The following is a 25,373-nucleotide window of genomic DNA, read 5'->3' as shown; positions in this document are numbered from 1 at the left end:
ACTAAAGACTAACCAAATTATACTAAAAACTATGTAAAAACAATGCCAAAAAGCGTATAAATTATTCGTTCATCACAACACCAAACTTAAATTGTTGCTTGTCCCCAAGCAACTAAAAATCAAATAGGATAAAAAGAAGAGAATATACTATAAATTCCAAAATATCAATGAAACATAGCTCCAATCAGATGAGCGGGACTTGTAGCTTTTTGCCTCTTGAATAGTTTTGGCATATCACTTTATCCATTGAAGTTCAGAATGATTGGTATCTATAGGAACTCAGAGTTCAGATAGTGTTATTGATTCTCCTAGTTCAGTATGTTGATTCTTGAACACAGCTACTTTATGAGTCTTGGCCGTGGCCCTAAGTACTTTGTTTTCCAGTATTACTACCAGATACATAAATGCCACAGACACATAACTGGGTGAACCTTTTCAGATTGTGACTCAGCTTTGCTAAAGTCCCCAATTAGAGGTGTCCAGGGTTCTTAAGCACGCTCTGCTTTTGCTTTGGACCTTGACTTTAACCGCTCAGTCTTAAGTTTTCACTTGACAACTTCACGCCACAAGCACATGGTTAGGGACAGCTTAGTTTAGCCGCTTAGGCCAGGATTTTATTCCTTTACGCCCTCCTATCCACTGATGCTCAAAGCCTTGGATCCTTTTTATTTACCCTTGCCTTTTGGTTTTAAGGGCTACTGGCTTTTTTCTCTTGCCTTTTGGTTTTAAGAGCTTTTGGCTTTTTCTGCTTGCTTGTTCTTTTTCTTACTTTTTTTTTTCGCAAGCTTTGTATTCACTGCTTTTTCTTGCTTCAAGAATCATTTTTATGATTTTTCAGATTATCAAATAACATGTCTCCTTGTCATCATTCTTTCAAGAGCCAACATATTTAACATTCTTAAACATCAAATTCAAAAGACATATGCACTGTTCAAGCATTCATTCAGAAAACAAAAAGTATTGTCACCACATCAAAATAATTAAACTAGTTTCAAGGATGAATTCAAAACCATGTACTTCTTGTTCTTTTATTTTTAAAACATTTTTCGTTTAAGAGAGGTGATGGATTCATATTCACTACTTTAAGGCATAGACACTTAGATATTAATGATCATGTAATAAGACACAAACATAAATAAACATTTAACATAAAAAACGAAAAATAGAAAATTTAAGAACAAGGAATGAGTCCACCTTAGTGATGGTGGCGTTTCCTTCTTGAGGAACCAATGATGTCCTTGAGCTCTTCTATGTCTCTTCCTTGTCTTTTTTGCTCCTCCCTCATTGCTCTTTGATCTTCTCTAATTTCATGAAGGATGATGGAGTGCTCTTGATGTTCCACCCTTAGTTGTCCCATGTTGGAACTTAATTCTCCTAGGGAGGTGTTGATTTGTTCCCAAAAATTCTGTGGAGGAAGGTGCATCCCTTGAGGCATCTCAGGGATTTCTTGGTGATGAGCTTCTTCATGCGTCCCTTGAGATCCATGAATAGGCTCTCTTGTTGGCTCCATCCTTTTCTTAGTGATGGGCTTGTCCTCATCAATGAGGATATCTCCCTCTATGTCAATCCCAGCCGAATTGCATAGATGGCAAATGAGGTGAGGAAAGGCTAACCTTGCCATAGTGGAGGACTTGTCAGCCACCTTGTAGAGTTCCTGAGGTATAATCTCATGAACCTCTACTTCCTCCCCAATCATGATACTGTGGATCATGATGGCCCGGTCTACAGTAATTTCAGACCAGTTGCTAGTGGGAATGATTGAGTGTTGAATGAACTCCAACCATCCTCTAACTACAGGCTTAAGGTCCAGTCTTCTCAGTTGAACCGGTTTACCTTTTGAGTCAATCTTCCATTGAGCTCCTTCCACACATATGTCCATGAGGACTTGGACCAACCTTTGATCAAAGTTGACTCTTCTTGTGTAGGGACGTGCGTTCTCTTCCATGATTGGCAAGTTGAACGCCAGCCTTACATTTTCCGGACTGAAATCTAAGTAGTTCCCCCGAACCATGGTTAGCCAAGGCTTTGGATTCGGGTTCACACTTTGATCATGGTTCCTAATGATCCATGCGTTTGCATAGAACTCTTAAACCATTAGGATTCTGACTTGTTGACTGGGGTTGGTTAGGATTTCCCAACCTCTTCTTTGGATCTCATGTCGGATCGCCGGATACTCATTTTTCTTGAGTTTGAAAGGGACCTCGGGGATCACCTTCTTCTTGGCCACAACATCATAGAAGTGGTCTTGATGGACTTTGGAGATGAATCTCTCCATCTCCCATGACTCGGAGGTGGAAGCTTTTGTCTTCCCTTTCCCTTTTCTAAAGGTTTCTCCGGTCTTAGGTGCCATCAATGGTAATGGAAAAACAAAAATCTTATGCTTTCACCACACCAAACTTAGAATATTGCTCGCCCTCGAGTAAGAGAAGAAAGAAAAGAAGTAGAATAAGAGAAAATATAGAGGAGAGTGAGGGGGGTGTACTCGGCCAAGGTATAGAAGAGAGGGTTGTGTTGTGTGGAAATGAAGGAGGGATGGAGGGGTTTATATAGTGAGAGGAGAGGGGGTAGGTTCGGCCATATTGGGTGGGTTTGGGTGGGAAAGTGATTTTGAATTTTGAAGGTAGGTGGGGTTTATGGGAAAGAGTGGATGGATGTGAGTGGTGGTAGGTGGTAATAGGGAAGAGAGATTGAGGTGAGTGGTGAAGGGTTTTGGGGAAGGGTGTTTATTGGGAAGAGAGGGTGAATGTTGAGAAGAGGGAAGAATATGAGTGGAGGTAGGTGGGGATCCTGTAGGGTCCACAGATGCTGAGATGATCCTGTGGGGTCCACAGATCCCGAGGTGTCAAGGATTTACATCCCTGCACCAATTAGGCATGTAAAACGCCTTTGCATGCAATTCTGGCATTTAAACGCTAAATTGATGCTTGTTCTCGGCGTTTAACGCCTAGATGCAGCATGTTTCTGGCGTTGAACGCCAGTTCTATGCTTGTTTCTAGCGTTCAGCGCCAGCTCTTCTCAGGGTGCATTCCTGGCGTTTGAACGCCAGGATGTTGCTTGTTTCTGGAGTTCAACGCCAGATCCATGCTCTGTTCTGGCGTTGAACGCCAGCCAGATGCTCCTTACTGGCGTTTAAACGCTAGTAAGTCCTTCCTCCAGGGTGTGATTTTTCTTCTGCTGTTTTTTATTCTGTTTTTAATTTTTGTATTTATTTTGTGACTCCACATGATCAGGAACCTAATAAAACATGAAAGAACAATTAAAATAAAAATAAAATTAGATAAATAAAAATTGGGTTAACTACCAACAAGCGCTTCTTTAATGTGAATAGCTTGACAGTGGGCTCTCATGGAGCCACACAGGTGATCAGGTCAATTTTATAGACTCCCAATACCAAACTTAGAGTTTGGATATGGGAGTTCAACACCAAACTTAGAGTTTGGCTGAGGCCTCCCAACACCAAACTTAGAGTGTGACTGTGGGGGCTTTAGTTGACTCTGTACTGAGAGAAGATTTCTATGCTTCCTCTCCATTGTTACAGAAGGAGATTCTTGAGTTTTAAACACAAGGTTGTCCTTATTCAGTTGAAGGATCAATTCTCCTCTGTCTATATCAATCACAGCTCTTGCTGTGGCTAGGAAGGGTCTTCCAAGGATGATGAATTCATCCTCATCCTTTCCAGTGTCTAGGATTATGAAATCAGCAGGGATGTAAAGGCCTTTAACCTTTACTAACACGTCCTCTACTAGTCCATAAGCCATTTTCATAGATTTGTCTACCATCTCTAATGAGAAATTGGCTGCCTGTACCTCAAGGATTCCTAGTTTCTCCATTACAGAGAATGGCATGAGGTTTATCCCTGACCCAAGGTCACATAGAGCCTTCTCAAAGGTCATGGTGCCTATGGTACAAGGTATTAAGAACTTTCCAGGATCTTGTTTCTTCTGAGGTAATGTCAATTGATCCAGATCACTCAGTTCATTGATGAGCAAGGGAGGTTCATCTTCCCAAGTCTCATTACCAAATAATTCGGTATTTAGCTTCATGATTGCACCAAGGTACTTGGCAACTTGCTCTTCAGTAACATCCTCATTCTCTTCAGAAGAAGAATACTCATCAGAGCTCATGAATGGCATAAGGAGGTTCATTGGAATCTCTATGGTCTCTAGATGAGCCTTAGAGTCCTTTGGTTCCTCAAAGAGAAACTCCTTGTTGATCACTGGACGTCCCAGGAGGTCTTCCTCATTGGGATTCACGTCCTCTTCCTCCCTTGTAGGTTCGGCCATGATTGTTATATCAATGGCCTTACACTCTCTCTTTGGATTCTCTTCTGTATTGCTTGAGAGAATATTAGGAGGGGTTTCAGTAATTCCTTTACTCAGCTAGCCCACTTGTGCTTCCAAATTTCTAATGGAAGATCTTGTTTCATTCATGAAACTCACAGTGGCCTTAGATAGATCAGAGACTAAATTTGCTAAGCTAGATGGATTCTGCTCAGAATTCTCTGTCTGTTGTTGAGTGGATGTTAAACCTGTTTGTTCCATCATTATTAAATCCTTATTGAGGCTTTTGTTGATCTTTCCATGAGAAATTTGGATGATTTCTCCATGAGGGGTTATATGTGTTTCCATAAGGTTCACCCATGTAATTCGCCTCTGCTATTGTAGGGTTCTCAGGATCATAAGCTTCTTCTTCAGAAGATGCCTCTTTAGTACTGTTGGATGATTCCTTCAAACCATTCAGACTCTGAGAGATCATATTGACTTGCTGAATCAATATTTTATTCTGAGCCAATATGGTATTCATAGTATCAATTTCAAGAACTCCCTTCCTCTGAGGCGTCCCATTACTTACAGGATTCCTCTCAGAAGTGTACATGAACTGGTTATTAGCAACCATGTCAATGAGTTCTTGAGCTTCTACAGGCGTTTTCTTTAGGTGAATGGATCCACCTGCAGAATGGTCTAGTGACATCTTGGAGAACTCAGACAGACCATAATAGAATATATCCAGAATGGTCCATTCTGAAAGCATGTCAGGAGGATACCTTTTGGTCATTGATGAGCGGATATTTTATACGCTTTTTGGGGATAATTTCATATAGTTTAGAGTATGTTTTAGTTAGTTTTTAGTCTATTTCTAGTAGTTTTTAGGAAAAATTTATATTTCTGGACTTTACTATGAGTTGTGTGTTTTTCTGTAATTTCAGGTATTTTTCTGGCTGAAATTGAAGAAGCTGAGCAAAAATCTGATTCAGGCTGAAAAAGGACTGCTGATGTTGTTGGATTCTGACCTCCCTGCACTCAAAGTGGATTTTCTGGAGCTACAGAACTCGAAATGGCATGCTTCCAATTGCGTTGGAAAGTAGACATCCAGGGCTTTCCAGAAATATATAATAGTCCATACTTTGCACAAGGATAGACGACGTAAACTGGCGTTCAACGCCAGTTCTCTGCCCATTTCTGGCGTCCAGCGCCAGAAAAGGATCAAAAACTGGAGTTGAACGCCCAAACTGGCATAAAAACTGGCGTTCAACTCCACAAATGGCCTCTGCACGTGAATTGCTTAAAGTCTCAGCCCCAGCACACACCAAGTGGGCCCCAGCACACCAAGTGGGCCCCAGAAGTGGATCTCTGCATCATCCATCATAGTCCACGCGTATTTTGTAACCCTAGGCTACTAGTTTAGTATTTAAACAACTTTTAGAAATTTATTCTGTATCTCATGATATTTCAGATCTAAACTTTGTATTCGCTGACGGCATGAGTCTCTAAACCCCATTGTTGGGGGTGAGGAGCTCTGCTGTGTCTCAATGAATTAATGCAAGTATTTCTGTTTCCCATTCAAACACGCTTGTTCCTATCTAAGATGTTCATTCGCGCTTAACTGTGATGAAGGTGATGACCCGTGACATTCATCACCTTCCTCAAACCATGAACGTGTGCCTGACAACCACCTCCGTTCTACATCCGACTGAATGAGTATCTCTTAGATTCCTTAATCAGAATCTCCGTGGTATAAGCTAGAAGTGATGGTGGCATTCATGAGAATCCGGAAAGTCTAAACCTTGTCTGTGGTATTCCGAGTAGGATTCAATGATTGAATGACTGTGACGAGCTTCAAACTCCTGAAGGCTGGGCGTTAGTGACAGACGCAAAAGGATAGTAAATCCTATTCCAACCGGATCGAGAACCAACCGGTGATTAGCCGTGCTGTGACAGAGCGCGTGAGCGTAGTTTTCACTGGAAGGATGGAAGGTAGCCATTGACAACGGTGATCCACCAACACACAGCTTGCCATAGGAGGACGTGCGTGCGTGAATCAGAAGACAGAGGAAAGCAGAGATTCAGAGGACAAAGCATCTCCAAAACTCCAACATATTATCCATTACTGCACAACAAGTAACTTTTAATTTATGCTCTACTGGTTATTCACAATTCAACTGATAAACATAATTGACTTCCTGACTAAGATTTACAAGATAACCATAGATTGCTTCAAACCAACAATCTCCGTGGGATTCGACCCTTACTCACGTAAGGTATTACTTGGACGACCCAGTGCACTTGCTGGTTAGTTGTGCGAAGTTGTAAGAGAGTAATGTGAACATTAACATTACAATTTCGTGCATCAAGTTTTTGGCGCCGTTGCCGGGGACTGTTCGTGTTTGAACAACTGACGGATTATTTTGTTGCTTAGATTAGGAAAAATCTTTCTTTTTTTTTTGGTTTAGAGTCTTTTATTAATTACCCCTTTTTAAAATACTTTAAACTTATAGCTCAGTTATTTAGAACGTGGTGTTTATGTTCATGATAATTGGCTATCATATTTTTAAAAACCTTTTTCAAAAATAATTTTTCTATTAAATACACTGTGCCAAACTTTAAGTTTGGTGTTTTCAAAAATAATCTTTCTTAAAATTTTTGAAGGTCCCATAACTCATTTGGCTAGAATATTAATTTGATTGGGTTAGAATCTTTTATACTCTTTTCAAAACCTTCTTTTTCAAAAATATTTTTTTTATTTTTATTAAATCTTGTGCCAAACTTTAAGTTTGGTGTTTTCTTGTTGATTCCCCTTTGATTTTCGAAAATTTTGGTTTGGTTTTCTAAAAATTTTAAGTTTGGTGTTCTTCCTTCATGTTCTTGTGTTCTTGTGAGTCTTCAAAGTGTTCTTGAGTTTCCTTGTGTCTTGATCTTAAAATTTTTAAGTTTGGTGTTCCTTGGTGTTTTCCCTCCAAAATTTTCAAAAACAAGGAGCATTAGATCTAAAAAAATTTTAAATCTTGTACTATCTTATTGTTTTTCTCTCTCCTCACTAAATTCAAAAATATCTTTTCAAAATATCTCTTCTAACTTCCTAACTTCTTATCTTTTCAAATTTGTTTCAACTAACTAACTAACTTTTTGTTTGTTAACTGTCTCAAAACTACCTAACTAACTCTCTCTCTCTAATTTTCGAAAATATCTTCCCTCTTTTTCAAAAAATTTTGTTTTTTTAATTAATTATTTTTAATTTTTTTTACGAAAAAAAAATTTATTTCAAAATTCAAATTCTTTTTAGTTATTTTATTTTATTTAAGTATTTACTTCTTATAAAATAAAATAAATAAAAAGGTAAATCAGTCCAAGTTATATCCATAGATCCATCATGGACATAAGTGGAGATGGACAGTCCAAGAGGACTTTGGGGTCATATTCTAACCCCTCTACTGCTTCGTATGGGAGTAGCATATGCATACCCTCCATTGGAGTTAGTAGCTTTGAGTTGAATCCTCAGCTCATTATCATGGTGCAGCAAAGTTGCCAGTATTCCGGTCTTCCACAGGAAGAACCTACAGAGTTTCTGGCACAATTTTTACAAATTGCTGACACAGTACATGATAAGGAAATAGATCAGGATGTCTACAGACTATTACTATTTCCATTTGCTGTAAAAGATCAAGCTAAAAGGTGGTTAAATAACCAACCTAAGGCCAGCATAAGAACATGGAAACAGCTGACAGAAAAATTCCTGAATCAATATTTTCCTCCAAAAAGGATGACACAGCTAAGGCTGGACATCCAAGGCTTTAAACAAGGAGATAATGAATCTCTTTATGATGCCTGGGAGAGATACAGAGAGATGCTACGAAAATGCCCCTCTGAAATGTTTTCAGAGTGGGTTCAGTTAGACATCTTCTACTATGGGCTTGCAGAAGGAGCTCAGATGTCTTTAGATTACTCAGCTAGTGGATCTATCCATATGAGAAAGACAATTGAAGAAGCTCAAGAGCTCATTGATACAGTTGCCAGGAATCAGCATCTATATCTAAGCAGCAACCCTTCCATGAATGAAGAGGTTAAAACAGTAACTGCTGAATTCAGTACTGTAAAACAAGCTGCTGAATTCAATCATCAATTAGATTTTCTAACAAAGCAGCTAGCTGAATTCAAAGACAGGTTACAGGAGACAAGGATAGCTAATATACATATGGAAGAACAGTTTAAGCAAACAAAGCAGCAGCTATCAAAGCAAATAGCAGAAGAATGCCAAGCAGTTCAATTAAGAAGTGGGAAAACATTAAATGCCCCACCTCAAGGCATCAAAAATTCAAGAAATGAGCAACCCACCAAATATCCCCCTGAGGACAGTAAGAGCCCAGGGAAAAATAATTCTGGCACTAAAACGCCAGAAAATGGGTGGAAGGCTGGCGCTGAACGCCCAGACCATGCCCAAAACTGGCGTTCAGCGCCAGAAACAAGGCAGGATTGGCGTTCAACGCCAGAAATGGGCAAGAATCTGGCGTTGAACGCCCAACAGGGGCACATTTCTGGCGTTCAGGCGCCAGGAACAGACAGTGAGTTGGCGTCTAACGTCACTCCAGCTTCTAACTCTGGTACGCAATTGCCAGAGAGGGATCAGACACACATAAGTGCTGATAACAACCCCTCTAAAAAGGCTTCTTTAACCACTAAGGTTGAGGAATATAAAGCCAAGATACCTTATCCTCAAAAACTTCGGAAAGAGGAGCAGGATAAGCAATTTGCTCGCTTTGCAGATTATCTAAGGACTCTTGAAATAAAGATTCCATTTGCAGAGTCACTTGAGCAAATACCTTCTTATGCCAAGTTCATGAAAGAGATCTTGAGTCATAAAAAGGAGTGGAGAGAAACAGAAAGAGTTCTCCTCACTGAAGAATGCAGTGCAGTCATTCTGAAAAGCTTTCCTGAAAAGCTTAAAGACCCTGGGAGTTTTCTGATACCATGCATATTAGAAGGTGATTGCACCAAGACAGCTTTATGCGATCTTGGGGCAAGCATCAACCTAATACCTGCATCCACTATCAGGAAGCTTGGCTTAACTGAAGAAGTTAAACCAACCCGGATATGTCTCCAACTTGCTGATGGTTCCACTAAATACCCATCAGGCGTGATTGAGGACATGATTGTCAGAGTTGGGCCATTCGCCTTTCCCACTGACTTTGTTGTGCTGGAAATGGAGGAGCACAAGAGTGCCACTCTCATTCTAGGAAGACCCTTCCTAGCAACTGGACGATCCCTCATTGACGTCCAACAAGGGGAAATAATCCTGAGAGTCAACGATGACGAGTTCAAGTTGAACGCTGTCAAAGCCATGCAGCATCCAGACACATCAACAGACTGCATGAAAGTTGACCTTATTGACTCTTTGGTAGAAGAGATCAACATGGCTGAGAGTCTCGAATCAGAGTTGGAAGACATCTTTAAAGATGTTCAGCCTGATTTGGAGGATTCAGGGGACATGAAAGAGCCTCTGAACTTTCTTCTGAAAGAGGAAAAACCTCATAAACCAGAGCTCAAGCCACTGCCACCATCCTTGAAATATGTATTTCTAGGAGAAGGTGACACTTTCCCAGTGATCATAAGCTCTGCTTTAAATTCACAGGAAGAGAAAGCACTTATTCAAGTGCTAAGGACACACAAGACAGCTCTTGGGTGGTCCATAGGTGATCTTAAGGGCATAAGCCCAGCTAGATGCATGCACAAAATCCTATTGGAGGATAATGCCAAACCAGTGGTTCAACCACAGAGGCGGCTAAATCCAGCCATGAAGGAAGTGGTGCAGAAAGAGGTCACCAAATTACTAGAGGCTGGGATTATTTATCCCATTTCTGATAGCCCCTGGGTGAGCCCTGTTCAAGTCGTCCCAAAAAAGGGAGGCATGACAGTGATTCATAATGAAAAAAATGAACTGGTTCCTACAAGAACAGTTACAGGGTGGCGCATGTGTATTGACTACAGAAGGCTCAATACAGCCACCAGAAAGGATCATTTTCCTTTACCATTCATAGACCAGATGCTAGAGAGACTAGCAGGTCATGATTATTACTGCTTTTTGGATGGCTACTCAGGCTATAACCAGATTGCAGTAGATCCCCAGGATCAAGAGAAAACAGCATTCACATGTCCATCCGGAGTGTTTGCTTACAGAAGGATGCCCTTTGGGCTATGCAATGCACCTGCAACCTTCCAGAGATGCATGCTCTCTATTTTCTCTGATATGGTGGAAAAATTTCTGGAAGTCTTCATGGATGACTTCTCAGTATATGGAGACTCATTCAGCTCCTGTCTTGATCACCTGAAACTTGTTCTGAAAAGATGCCAAGAAACCAACCTAGTTTTAAACTGGGAAAAGTGTCACTTCATGGTGACTGAAGGAATTGTTCTTGGGCATAAGATCTCAAACAAGGGAATAGAGGTGGATCAAGCAAAAATAGAGGTAATTGAAAAATTACCACCACCTGCCAATGTTAAGGCAATCAGAAGCTTTCTGGGGCATGCAGGATTCTATAGGAGGTTTATAAAGGATTTTTCAAAAATCGCAAAACCTCTAAGCAATCTGCTAGCTGCTGACACGCCATTTGTGTTTGACACAGCATGCCTGCAGGCGTTTGAAACGCTGAAAGCTAAGCTGGTCTCAGCACCAGTCATTTCTGCACCAGACTGGACATTGCCATTTGAGTTAATGTGTGATGCCAGTAATCATGCCATTGGTGCAGTATTGGGACAGAGGCATGACAAGCTTCTGCATGTCATTTATTATGCCAGCCGCATTCTAAATGATGCCCAGAAAAATTACACAACCACAGAAAAAGAACTACTTGCAGTGGTTTACGCCATTGACAAGTTCAGATCATACTTAGTAGGATCAAAAGTGATTGTGTATACTGACCATGCTGCTCTTAAATATCTACTCACAAAGCAGGATTCAAAACCCAGGCTCATCAGATGGGTATTGCTTCTGCAAGAGTTTGATATAGAAATAAGAGACAGAAAAGGGACAGAGAACCAAGTAGCTGATCATCTATCCCGGATAGAGCCAGTGGAAGGGACGTCCCTCCCCTTCCTTGAGATCTCTGAGACATTCCCTGATGAGCATCTATTTGCCATTCAGGAAGCACCATGGTTTGCCGATATTGCAAACTATAAAGCTGCAAGGTTCATACCCAAGGAGTACAATAGAATACAAAAAAAGAAACTAATTACTGATGCAAAGTACTACTTGTGGGATGAACCCTATCTCTTTAAGAGATGTGCAGACGGAATTATCCGTAGGTGTGTCCCCAGAGAGGAAGCACAGAGAATCCTATGGCATTACCATGGATCTCAATATGGAGGCCATTTCGGAGGTGAGCGAACAGCCACCAAGGTCCTCCAATGTGGCTTCTATTGGCCCACACTCTATAAAGATTCCCGAGAATTTGTACGTAATTGTGACAGTTGCCAAAGAGCTGGTAATCTGCCTCATGGTTACGCCATGCCTCAACAAGGAATCTTGGAAATAGAGTTGTTTGATGTATGGGGAATTGACTTCATGGGACCTTTCCCACCATCATACTCAAACACTTATATTCTGGTGGCAGTTGACTATGTATCAAAATGGGTTGAGGCTATTGCCACACCCACCAATGATACTAAAACAGTGCTGAAGTTCCTCCAGAAATATATCTTTAGCAGGTTTGGTATCCCTAGAGGGTTAATCAGTGATGGGGGCACTCACTTCTGCAATAAACAGCTTTACTCTGCCATGGTTCGGTATGGAATTCGCCACAAAGTGGCCACTCCATATCATCCACAAACCAACGGGCAAGCTGAAGTCTCTAACAGAGAATTAAAGAGAATCCTGGAACGGACAGTAAATACCCGTAGAAAGGATTGGGCAAGGAGCTTGGATGATGCTCTGTGGGCTTACAGAACAGCATTCAAGACCCTTATAGGGACCTCTCCATACCAACTTGTGTATGGTAAGGCATGTCACCTGCCCGTGGAACTGGAACATAAAGCTTATTGGGCAACCAGATTCCTAAATTTAGATGCCAAATTAGCAGGAGAAAAACGATTGCTCCAGCTAAATGAGCTAGAAGAATTCAGATTCACACCTTTCGAAAATGCCAAACTTTATAAAGAAAAATCAAAAAAATGGCATGACAGAAAGCTGTCATCTAGAATCTTTGAACCAGGACAGAAGGTCCTGTTGTTTAACTCTAGACTCAGGCTATTCCCCGGGAAACTGAAATCCCGGTGGAGGGAACCATACGTGATTACAAGTGTGTCACCATATGGTTTTGTGGAGCTTCAAGATATTGATTCTGATAAGAAGTTCATTGTCAATGGACAGAGAATCAAGCATTATCTTGAAGGCAACACTGAGCAGGAATGCTCAAGGCTGCAGCTAGATTAAAAGCTCAGCAAGGTCCAGCTAAAGACAATAAAGAAGCACTTGCTGGGAGGCAACCCAGCCATGGGGCAACAATCCTCTAAGCATTTTGCCCTATTTCTATCTTTATTTTTTATATAGAGTTCATTGACAACAAGGTAAATAATCATTTACAGAAGACCTCGGCACACAAAACAGAGTAAAAGAGCTCAATGGCAAGAAAACGCCAGTAAAGGGGCATTTTGGGCGTTCAGCGCCCAAAATGGGCATCCACTGGGCGCTGAACGCCAGTAATGGCAGCATTTAGGCGTTCAACGCCAGAAATGGCCACCCACTGGGCGTTGAACGCCAGGAATGGCAGCAACTGGGCGCTGAACGCCCAGGAGATCAGCATTTGGGCGCTGAACGCCCAAAACAGGCAGTGTTTGGGCGTTCAAACGCCAGGAGGACAGGAAGGAGCCAAATCCAAGCAATCCCACACGTATTTCCATTTTAATTTCAAATTTTATGCTTCAATGCATGATTTTTACATGAACATATCAAGAACCCTGATTTCTAAAAACCTTAATTTCTAAAAATCCATCTTTCCAAATTCAATCCAACTCTTTTCAAAATCTTTTCTGAAAAATCTATCTTTTTCAAAATCTATCTTTTTCACTCAAAAATCTTTTCAACTAATCCATATCTTTTTCAATATCTTTTTCATATTATCTTTTTCAAAATCCAGAATTATCTTTTTCAAAAATCTATCCTATCTTTTCAAAATTAAACTATATCTTCTATCTTATCTTTTTCAACTCAATCTTTTTATCTTATCTCCTCTAATTTTTCGAAAATCCACCCCTCCCCCCCCTTTAAATTGGGTTCGGCCTCCCCCCTCCTTCATCAACAAGTGCTACTCAATCTCCTTCTATCCCTCTCCTTTCTTTTCTTTTGCTTGAGGACAAGCAAACCTCTAAGTTTGGTGTGTTTTTCCGAAATCACTAAGATCATGGCTCCCAAAGGGAAACAATACACTCCTAGAGACAAGAAAGAGAGCGTTCCAAAACCACTTTGGAATCAAGGGAAGTTCTTATCTAAAGAACATTCAGACCATTATCTTAAAGTAATGGGTCTGAGATCAGTGATCCCGGAAGTTAGATTCGATCTGAAAGAAGATGAATATCCGGAGATCCAGGAGCAAATTCGAATCAGGAACTGGGAAGTCCTAGCTAATCCTGAAACGAAAGTAGGAAGGAACATGGTCCAGGAGTTCTATGCTAATATGTGGCAGACTGACAAGCAAAGACTATCTGGAACAGCCTGCTACGAATTTCGGACCATGGTCAGGGGAAAGATTGTTCATACCACCCCTGACAAGATCAGAGAGATATTAAAGCTACCTCAGCTAAAGGATGATCCAGACTCCTTCAACAGGAGGATGATGAGAGTAGACATTGGCCTGGATAAGATTCTAAAGGACATCTGTATCCCTGAAGCCAGGTGGACCACCAACACAAAGGGCGTCCCAAATCAACTCAAGAGGGAGGATCTCAAACCAGTTGCCAGAGGATGGCTGGACTTCATTGGGCGTTCTCTGTTGCCCACCAGCAACCGTTCTGAAGTCACAGTTAAAAGAGCAGTGATGATTCATTGCATCATGATGGGAAAGGAAGTGGAGGTTCATCAGCTGATTTCAACAGAGCTTTATAAGATCGCTAACAAAAATTCAAGAGAGGCCAGGTTGGCTTATCCAAGCGTGATTTCTCTGCTCTGCAAGGATGCTGGAGTCAAGATGGGAATAACTGAATATATCCTAATTGAAAAGTCAATCACCAAAGCATCAATGGAGAGACAACAAGCACAGGAGGATCCTATAAAGAAAAGAGCACAGGAATTCCTCCCAGAGATTCCTCAAGCAGAATATTGGGAATATCTTGAGACGTCTGTCACCAAGATACAGGAAGCTATGGAGCAAATAATAAAACAACAGAAGGAACACAGTCAAATGCTGACCCATATGCTTAAAGAACAAGAGGAGCAGGGACGTGACTTAACGGAACTGAAGCGCCAAAAGTCTTCTGTGATACCAAGCCTCCCAAGGATCAGAGGAACCCCCATACCCCCAGAATAAAGGTTGTTAAATTCCAATTTCTGCCTTAACTCTGTGACAGTGTCCGTATAAAAAGTACCTTAGAAGTCATATAGTAGTAATTAGTATCTATTTTGATTTTATCTCCAATTAAGCTATAGTTTATTTTTCTCATCATCATTAAACATGAATAAAGTAGTAGATCTTTTGAATAAGAAGCAATAAAATTTCGAGTTTAAATAAAACAAATTCTAATTGGTTAAATGTGGTGGCAATGCTTTCTGTCTTCTGAATGAATGTTTGAACAGTGCATATGTCTTTTGAATTTGTTGTTTAAGACTGTTAAATATGTTAGCTCTTGAAAGAACAATGAACATGAGACATGTTATTGATAATCTGAAAAATCATAAAAATGATTCTTGAAGCAAGAAAAAGCAGCAAAGAACAAAGCTTGCAAAAAAAAAAAAAAAGCAAGCAGAAAAAGCCAATAACCCTTAAAACCAAAAGGCAAGGGCAATTAAAAAGGATCCCAAGGCTTTGAGCATCAGTGGATAGGAGGGCCTAAAGGACTGAAATCCTGGTCTAAGCGGCTAAACCAAGCTGTCCCTAACCATGTGCTTGTGGCGTGCAGGTGTCAAGTGAAAACTTGAGACTGAGCGGTTAAAGTCAAGGTCCAAAGCAAAAAGAAGAGTGTGCTTAAGAACTCTGGACACCTCTAATTGGGGACTTTAGCAAAGCTGAGTCACAATCTGAAAAGGTTCACCCAATTATGTGTTTGTGGCATTTATGTATCCGGTAGTAATACTGGAAAACAAAGTGCTTAGGGCCACGGCCAAGACTCATAAAGAAGCTGTGTTCAAGAATCATCACACTGAACTAAGAGAATCAATAACACTATCTGAATTCTGAGTTCCTATAGATGCGAATCACTCTGAGCTTCAATGGATAAAGTGAGATGCCAAAACTGTTCAGAAGCAAAAAGCTACTAGTCCCGCTCATCTAATTAGAATCTGAGCTTCAATCAAAAACTCTGAGATATTATTGCTTCTCAACCTATTAGTCTTCTATTTTATTTGTCTAGTTGCTTGAGGACAAGCAACAGTTTAAGTTTGGTGTTGTGATGAGCGGATATTTTATACGCTTTTTGGGGATAATTTCATATAGTTTAGAGTATGTTTTAGTTAGTTTTTAGTCTATTTCTAGTAGTTTTTAGGAAAAATTTATATTTCTGGACTTTACTATGAGTTGTGTATTTTTCTGTAATTTCAGCTATTTTTCTGGCTGAAATTGAAGAAGCTGAGCAAAAATCTGATTCAGGCTGAAAAAGGACTGCTGATGTTGTTGGATTCTGACCTCCCTGCACTCAAAGTGGAGTTTCTGGAGCTACAGAACTCGAAATGGCATGATTCCAATTGCGTTGGAAAGTAGACATCCAGGGCTTTCCAGCAATATATAATAGTCCATACTTTGCACAAGGATAGACGACGTAAACTGGCGTTCAACGCCAGTTCTCTGCCCATTTCTGGCGTCCAGCGCTAGAAAAGGATCAAAAACTGGAGTTGAACGCCCAAACTGGCATAAAAACTGGCGTTCAACTCCACAAATGGCCTCTGCACGTGAATTGCTTAAAGTCTCAGCCCCAGCACACACCAAGTGGGCCCCAGCACACCAAGTGGGCCCCAGAAGTGGATCTCTGCATCATCCATCATAGTCCACGCATATTTTGTAACCCTAGGCTGCTAGTTTAGTATTTAAACAACTTTTAGAAACTTATTCTGTATCTCATGACATTTCAGATCTAAACTTTGTATTCGCTGACGGCATGAGTCTCTAAACCCCATTGTTGGGGGTGAGGAGCTCTGCTGTGTCTCAATGAATTAATGCAAGTATTTCTGTTTCCCATTCAAACACGCTTGTTCCTATCTAAGATGTTCATTCGCGCTTAACTGTGATGAAGGTGATGACCCGTGACATTCATCACCTTCCTCAAACCATGAACGTGTGCCTGACAACCACCTCCGTTCTACATCCGACTGAATGAGTATCTCTTAGATTCCTTAATCAGAATCTCCGTGGTATAAGCTAGAACTGATGGCGGCATTCATGAGAATCCGGAAAGTCTAAACCTTGTCTGTGGTATTCCGAGTAGGATTCAATGATTGAATGACTGTGACGAGCTTCAAACTCCTGAAGGCTGGGCGTTCGTGACAGACGCAAAAGGATAGTAAATCCTATTCCAACCGGATCGAGAACCAACCGGTGATTAGCCGTGCTGTGACAGAGCGCGTGAGCGTAGTTTTCACTGGAAGGATGGAAGGTAGCCATTGACAACGGTGATCCACCAACACACAGCTTGCCATAGGAGGACGTGCGTGCGTGAATCAGAAGACAGAGGAAAGCAGAGATTCAGAGGACAAAGCATCTCCAAAACTCCAACATATTATCCATTACTGCACAACAAGTAACTTTTAATTTATGCTCTACTGGTTATTCACAATTCAACTGATAAACATAATTGACTTCCTGACTAAGATTTACAAGATAACCATAGATTGCTTCAAACCAACAATCTCCGTGGGATTCGACCCTTACTCACGTAAGGTATTACTTGGACGACCCAGTGCACTTGCTGGTTAGTTGTGCGAAGTTGTAAGAGAGTAATGTGAACATTAACATTACAATTTCGTGCATCAGTCATCTGCTTGTATCTTTCCCAAGTTTCATAAAGGGATTCACCATCTTTTTGCTTGAAGGTCTGAACATCCACTCTAAGCTTGCTCAGCTTTTGAGGAGGAAAGAACTTAGCCAAGAAGGCCGTGACCAGCTTATCCCAAGAGTTCAGGCTATCTTTAGGGTGTGAGTCCAACCATGTTCTAGCTCTGTCTCTTACAGTAAAAGGGAAAAGCATGAGCCTGTAGACTTCAGGATCTACTCCATTAGTCTTAACAGTCTCACAGATCTGCAGGAACTCAATTAAAAACTGATAGGGTTCTTCTGATGAAAGTCCATGGAATTTGCAGTTCTGTTGCATTAGAGCAACTAATTGAGGTTTCAGCTCAAAATTGTTTGCTCCAAAGGTGGGGATTGAGATGCTTCTTCCATCAAACTTGGAAGTAGGTGTAGTATAATCACCAAGCATCCTCCTTGCATTATTGTTGTTAGGTGTGTCTGCCATCTCCTATTCTTGTTCGAAAATTTCAGTAAGGTTGTCTCTGGATTGTTGTAATTTAGCTTCTCTTAGTTTTCTCTTCAGAGTCCTTTCAGGTTCTGGATTAGCTTCAACAAGAATGCCATTTTCCTTGTTCCTGCTCATATGAAAGAGAAGAGAACAAGAAAAGAAGAGGAATCCTTTATGTTACAGTAAAGAGGTTCCTTATTGTTAGTAGAAGAAGAAAAGGAATTAGAGTGAAGAAGAATGGATAATCCAAACATAAGGGTGAGGATAGGAGCAGAGATATGAGATGAAGAGAAGTGTTAGTAAGTAATTAAATAAATAGAAGGAGATGAGAAAGAGAAGTTTTCGAAAATAATTTTTGAAAAGGAGTTGATGATTTTCGAAAATTAAAGGGGAAATAAAATTAAAATTAAAATTTAAAATAATTAATTAATTAAAATGAATTTTTGAAAAAGAGGGAAGTATTTTCGAAAATTAGATAGGGAAGAATAGTTAGGTGGTTTTGAAAAAGATAAGAAACAAACAAAAAGTCAATTAGTTAGTTGAAAAAGATTTGAAAATCAATTTTGAAAAGATAAGAAGATAAGAAGTTAGAAAAGATATTTTAAAATCAAATTTTTGAAAAATATAAAATTTTGAAAAAGATATGATATAAAGGATATGATGAAAAGATATAATTAAAAAGATTTAATTTTTAAGATTAAAATTGATTACTTGACTAACAAAAAACTAAAAGATAAGATTCTAGAATTTAAAGATTGAACCTTTCTTAACAAGAAAGTAACAAACTTCAAATTTTTTAACCAATCACATTACTTGTTAGTTAAGTTTCGAAAATTTTGAAATAAAATTAAGAAAAAGATTTTGAAAATAATTTTTTTGAAATTTTTGAAAATTATAAAAAAATGAAAAAGATTTGATTTTTGAAAAAGTTTTGAAAAAGATAAGATTTTTAAAATTGAAATTTTGATTTGACTCATAAGAAACAACTAGATTTTAAAAATTTTTGAAAAAGTCAATCCAAATTTTTGAAATTTTGAGATAAAAAAAGAAAAGATATTTTTTTGATTTTTGAATTTTTAATGATGAGAGAGAAAAACACAATTATGACCCAAAACATGAACATTTTGGATCAAAACCAATGATGCATGCAAGAACACTATGAATGTCAAGATGAACACCAAGAACACTTTGAAGATCATGATGAAGATCAAGAACATATTTTTGAAAAATTTTTGATGCAAGGAAAACATGCAATACACCAAACTTAGAAATCTCTAATGCTTAGACACTATGAATGCAAAAATGCACATGAAAAACAAGAAAAGACACAAAACAAGAAAACATCAAGATCAAACAAGAAGACTTACCAAGAACAACTTGAAGATAATGAAGAACACTATGAATGCATGAATTTTCGAAAAATAATTTTTTAGAAAATTAAAAGGATGCAATTGACACCAAACTTAAAACTTGACTCAAGACTCAAACAAGAAACACAAAAAATATTTTTGATTTTATGATTTTGTAATTTTTTTTTTGTATTTTTCAAGAATTAATTGGAAAAATGAAAAAGAAGAAAATATTTTTTTTTGATTTTTTTCGAAAATAAGAATAATAAAATCAAAAAGGTTAAAATTAAAATAAAGTTACCTAATCTGAGCAACAAGATGAACCGTCAGTTGTCCAAACTCGAACAATCCCCGGCAACGGCGCCAAAAACTTGGTGTGCGAAATGGTGATCGTTCCTTCCATCGTAACTGTGCTAAAAACTCAATACGCACGTTCATGTTCTTAATTCTGTTTCACAACTTTGTACAACTAACCAGCAACTGCACTGGGTCGTCCAATTAATAAACCTTACGTGCGTAAGGGTCGATCCCACGGAGATTGTCGGCTTGAAGCAAGCTATGGTCACCTTGTAAATCTCAGTCAGGCAGATTCAAATGTATTAAGAGATTATAGTGTACAAAAAGATAATTAAAATAGGATAGAGATACTTATGTAATTCATTGCTGAGAATTTCAGATAAGAGTATAGAGATGCTTTCGTTCCTCTGAACCACTGCTTTCCTGCTGTCTTCATCCAATCAGTCCTACTCCTTTCCATGGTAAGCTGTATGTAGGGCATCACCATTATCAATGGCTACTTTCCATCCTCTCTGTGAAAATGGTCTGATGTGCTGTCACTGCATGGCTAATCATCTGGAGGTTCTCGATCATACTGGAATAGGATTCACCCTCCTTTTGCGTCTGTCACTACGTCCAGTACTCGCGAGTTTGAAGTTCGTCACAGCCATCCCTTCCCAGATCCTACTCGGAATACCACACACAAGGTTTAGACTTTCCGGATCTCAGGAATGGCCATCCATGGGTTCTAACTTATGCCACGAAGATTCCAATATCTCGGACTCGATCCTCTGTATTAGATATCCAAGAGATACTCATTCTAGCTTGTTTGCATATAGAACGGAAGTGTTTGTCAGGCACGCGTTCATAGGTAAGAATGATGATGAGCGTCACATAATCATCACATTCATCATGTTCTTGGGTGCGAATGGATATCTTAGAATAGGAATAAGCTTGAATTGAATAGAAAAACAGTAGTACTTTGTATTAATTCACGAGGAACAACAGAGCTCCACACCTTAATCTATGGAGTGTAGAAACTCTACCGTTTGAAAATACATAAATGATAATGGTCCAGGCATGGCCGAATGGCCAGCTCCCATGAAAGTCTAAGATAGCATAAAACTAATCAAACATGATCCGAAGATGTAAAATACAATAGTAAAAAGTCCTATTTATACTAGACTAGCTACTAGGGTTTACAGAAGTAAGTAATTGATGCAGAAATCCACCTCCCGGGCCCACTTGGTGTGTGCTTTGGCTGAGCACGAAAGTTTCACGTGGAGAGGTCAATTTTGGAGTTGAACGCCAGTTTGTAATGTTTTTCTGGCGTTGAACTCCACTTTGCAACTTGTATCTGGCGCTGAACGCCAAACTGCAACATAGAACTGGCGTTCAACGCCAGTTTGCGTTGTCTAAACTCGGGCAAAATATGGACTATTATATATTGCTGGAAAGCCCTAGATGTCTAATTTCCAACGAAATTGGAAGCGCGCCATTTGGAGTTTTGCATCTCCAGAAAATCCACTTTGAGTGCAGGGAGGTCAGAATCCAACAGCATCTGCAGTCCTTCTTTAACCTCTGAATCTGATTTTTGCTCAGGTCTCTCAATTTCAGCCAGAAAATACCTGAAATCACAGAAAAACACACAAACTCATAGTAAAGTCCAGAAATATGATTTTTAATTAAAAACTAATAAAAATATACTAAAAACTAACCAAATCATACTAAAAACTATGTAAAAACAATGCCAAAAAGGGTATAAATTATCCGCTCATCAAACTCCTTTGTAAGTACTCTTTAATTTCTATTTAATTACATTATATTTACTCTCATTTCCTTTTGGTTCAAGTTACCTTGTTTATATATGCAATTTTGGTTTCCTGAAGTTTTGATTGATGAATTTAGTATTTTATGGTTTCTTTATGTTTGATTGCTTGTTCATTGTTGATATTGTGAATAGTTGGTCATAGTTTTCAATTTCCTTCGCAAATTCTCATATTTTGGTTTTATACCCACCAAGTGTTTGTAAAAATGCCAACTTTAGAATTTGAGTAGATTTACACACCTTAGCTTGGAATTTGAGTTCCTAGGATACAAGAGTCATAATGTCCGACATTTAATAACAATTCTTGGGTAGTTAGTTGACTCTTGTATCCATTGACGCTAGCTTTCTACCAATTAATTTGGTAAGTTAGCTAGGACTTATGGATTAAGGTCAATAATGCTTGCTTGACTTACTGATGAGATATTTTGATGAGAAACGAATTTCTACCAAAACACCCAAAACTAACCGGCAAGTGTACCGGGTCGTATCAAGTAATAAAAACTCACGGGAGTGAGGTCGATCCCACAGGGATTGAAGGATTGAGCAATTTTAGTTTAGTGGTTGATTTAGTCAAGCGAATCAAGTGTTGGTTGGGTGATTTGTGATTTGCAGAATGTAAATTGCATGAAATTAAAGAGAGCGGGAAAGTAAATTGCTGAAACTTAAAGGACAAGAAATTAAATGACAGAAACTTAAAGTGCAAGAAATGTAAATTGCAGAATCTTAAAGTGCAAGAAATGTAAATTGCTTGAAAAGTAAAGGGGATTGGGATGAGGATTTGCAGAATTTAAACAAGGGAAAACTAAATTGCATCAAACAGAAGAAGGAAAAGGGAATTGGGATTGAACCGGATCTTATAATAGCAAAGTGAATAAACAATGAAAGCATTAAACAGAGAATTGAAATGAGAATTCAGATCTCAGGACCCAGAGACTAGAAAACCAAGTCTAGATCTCAATGCCTTCCTAGATCCAACAAGAACGATAGCAAGGAAATTGTAAATTGCAAAGAGAAGAGATGAAGAACAATGAACCGGAAATGAAATTCAGTAAATAAAGCAAAGAGATCCAAGATTGAGATTGAAACAGAATTTCTTCAATTCTCCAATCTAAGATCTAAGACACATGTCAAATGAAATTGAAAGCAATGAAAGCCAGAAATTAAAGTTCACTCAAGTTCAAAAGCTCTCCGAAAACTATTATGAAAATTCTAAAAGGAAAACTCCCCAGGAAAACTCTCCAGAAAAGCTCCCTTAATAACTTGAATTCTATTCTATTTATACACTTTCCAAAAATGATCTTCAAGCCTTGAGTTGGGCCTTTGTTCTTGGTGGAATTGGGTTGAAAGAGGCCTTGGTTGATTGCTCTTGAAGATTGAAGAAGAACCGAAGTGAACCAATTGAACCGGAAGTGAAGTTAGCCAACGTTGGTCTTCAACGTTAGGGCCAAAGTTAGGGGTCTAACTTTGACCCCAACTTTTCATAGCAGCAAACCACATCCTTCTGGTATGGACGTTGGCGCCAACGTTAGGGGTCTAACTTTGACCCTAACGTTGGCCTTGCTTGGTGTGATTGGCGCCAACGTTAGCCTCCACGTTAGGGGGCTAACGTTGGCGCAAACGTTGGTCTACTCCCCCATTGTGATTTAAGTGCCAACGTTAGCCTCCAAGTTAGGCGGCTAACGTTGGCGCAAACGTTGGTGGCCCAGGGATGAAGTTTCTCTTGCCAACGTTAGCCTCCAAGTTAGGGGGCTAACGTTGGCTCAAACGTGGGAGCCCAAGGAGTACTTCATGCCCAACGTTAGCCTCCAAGTTAGGGGGCTAACGTTGGGGCTAACTTCAAGCCTCCAAGTTCAATTTCAACTTCCATTCTTCACTTCTAGCCATTCCTCTTTGCTTCAACCTTTCTTCAAGCTTTCCTCACCTATCATGAATCAACCAAACTCATCAAAGCTATGCTCAAAATCATGAGATATTCAATCTTTCATAATATGCAACAAATATAGCACAAAACCTCATGAAATGGCATGAATTCATATATGGTTGGTACAATCAAGGGAAACATGAAAATCTACTCAATTAGCTTGCTTGTAGCTCAAGAAAGTGCATAATTCTAATGAAAACTAAAGAAAAAGACTAGCTAAAATGGGCTAAGATGACTTGTCATCACAACACCAAACTTAAAGCTTGCTTGTCCCCAAGCAAGAAATGAATTATTAAGAAGAAAGAATGAAATGGAAGAGGAAGTTCATGCTAGCAAAGTGTTATTGATAGTTCATGGGGTTTTATGTGGATATGCAAATGCTCACTTCTTATTGACTCCTAGGCCTAGAAAGTCTCCTTCAAGTTTCAAGTGACATACTGCTATGACCTCTCATTATTCCTTTATCCTTGGCTATTACTTTATTCAAAAGCTTTATTTGAGTGTCATGTGTAGCAAGTTCATTTTCTTTTCTTTATACTTGACACATTATTCACCATAGACACTTGGCTCACATTCCTTCTTAAAACATTGATGCCCAGCACCTCTTTGGGTTACTAAATGCTTTGTAGTTAGGTTGCTCTTGATAGTGGATTTTCAGCTGATGATCCCGGGTTAGTTAACCCAAGTCACCAAGTGTTGAGGCACTCCTAAGAGCTTACTAATCCAAGCAGATCCTAGTACAAAAACATCACAGGCATATATTTCAGAGTTCAAGCTATTGGTGTCCAGCTTTGTTTCTTTTTGTTTTTCTTTTGTTTTGCCACTTTTTGGCTTTCTTTGTTCTTTCTTTCTTTTTGTTTTTCTTTCTAACCAAGGAATTCAATTCAATTGAGATTCATAGACAGTAGGCCACTCTCTACTTAGAAGGAGATATCTTAGCTTTTTATTCACTAAAAGTGAGCTATTATACAATCACACACACACCACCACTTACTTTTATTCCACTTCTAACTAACAGAGACCATTATTTTTCACATTCAAACTGTTCTTTTATTGAATTAAAAGATGCAGGGGACAACATATGCTTCTTGTCAAGTGAAAATGAACACACAAGCCAACATAAAAACCAGCCTACAAAAACATAATTGATGCATACTACACTAACAGTTTCTGTTAAAATGGGCATATTCATACTTCCAAATTAGAGCAATTCAATACTGATGGAGTTAAATGACAATACAACCTCTTGGTGGCTCCTTCTTCTTTCATCTCAGCTAATGGTGAGTAGTCCTCCCAGAAGAGTGATTGATTTTCTGCAGTGTTAATGGAAGTTGCTTGTTTCTCAAGCCCTTATGTGATTTGTTAGTGTGCAAGACTTTCTTGTAGGCGTTTGAACTTACTTTGGTGTGTGAACACCAAACTTAGTCTCTTGCCATGTTTCTTATCCATAACCATATGTGAAAGATTAAATCTTTGCTAAAGGTAATAAAATTGAAAACTAGAAACAGACAATGCTTAAATGATTTGTCAGATTGCTTGGAGCTGGTAACTCTTTATATGGAAAGTGAGAATGTGCTTTTAAGTAAGATTTTGGTGGAACACCAAACTTAGAATCCTTCATTCTCCCTTAATATGTTTTGGTGTGAAACACCAAACTTAGCTCCTTGCAATACATACCACTCATTTAACCTTTTTATTGAACTATCTATGAAAAGAAAAGTACCTCCGGTTGGGTTGCCTCCCAACAAGCGCTCTTTTATTGTCACTAGCTTGACATCTTTCAATCCTTTTTAAGAGGGCTGTAGGTGTTGAACCTCTTTTTCCTTAACCCATTGTCCTCCCAAGTACAACTTTGCTCTGTGACCATTCACAGTGAATTGATTCTTTGTTGCCTCATCTAGCAGTTCAATATTCCCATAGGGAAAAATCTTTGTCACCAAGTATGGGCCAGTCCACTTAGACTTCAGTTTGCCAGGGAAGATTTTAAGCCTTGAATTATACAGGAGTACTTGTTGTCCAGGCTTGAATTCCTTCTTTGTGATCTTCTTGTCATGCCACTTCTTAGCTTTCTCCTT

Source organism: Arachis hypogaea, chromosome 15 (genome assembly GCF_003086295.3).
Source record: "Arachis hypogaea cultivar Tifrunner chromosome 15, arahy.Tifrunner.gnm2.J5K5, whole genome shotgun sequence".
Lineage (NCBI taxonomy): Eukaryota > Viridiplantae > Streptophyta > Magnoliopsida > Fabales > Fabaceae > Arachis > Arachis hypogaea.
This window is presented reverse-complemented; position numbering follows the sequence as displayed.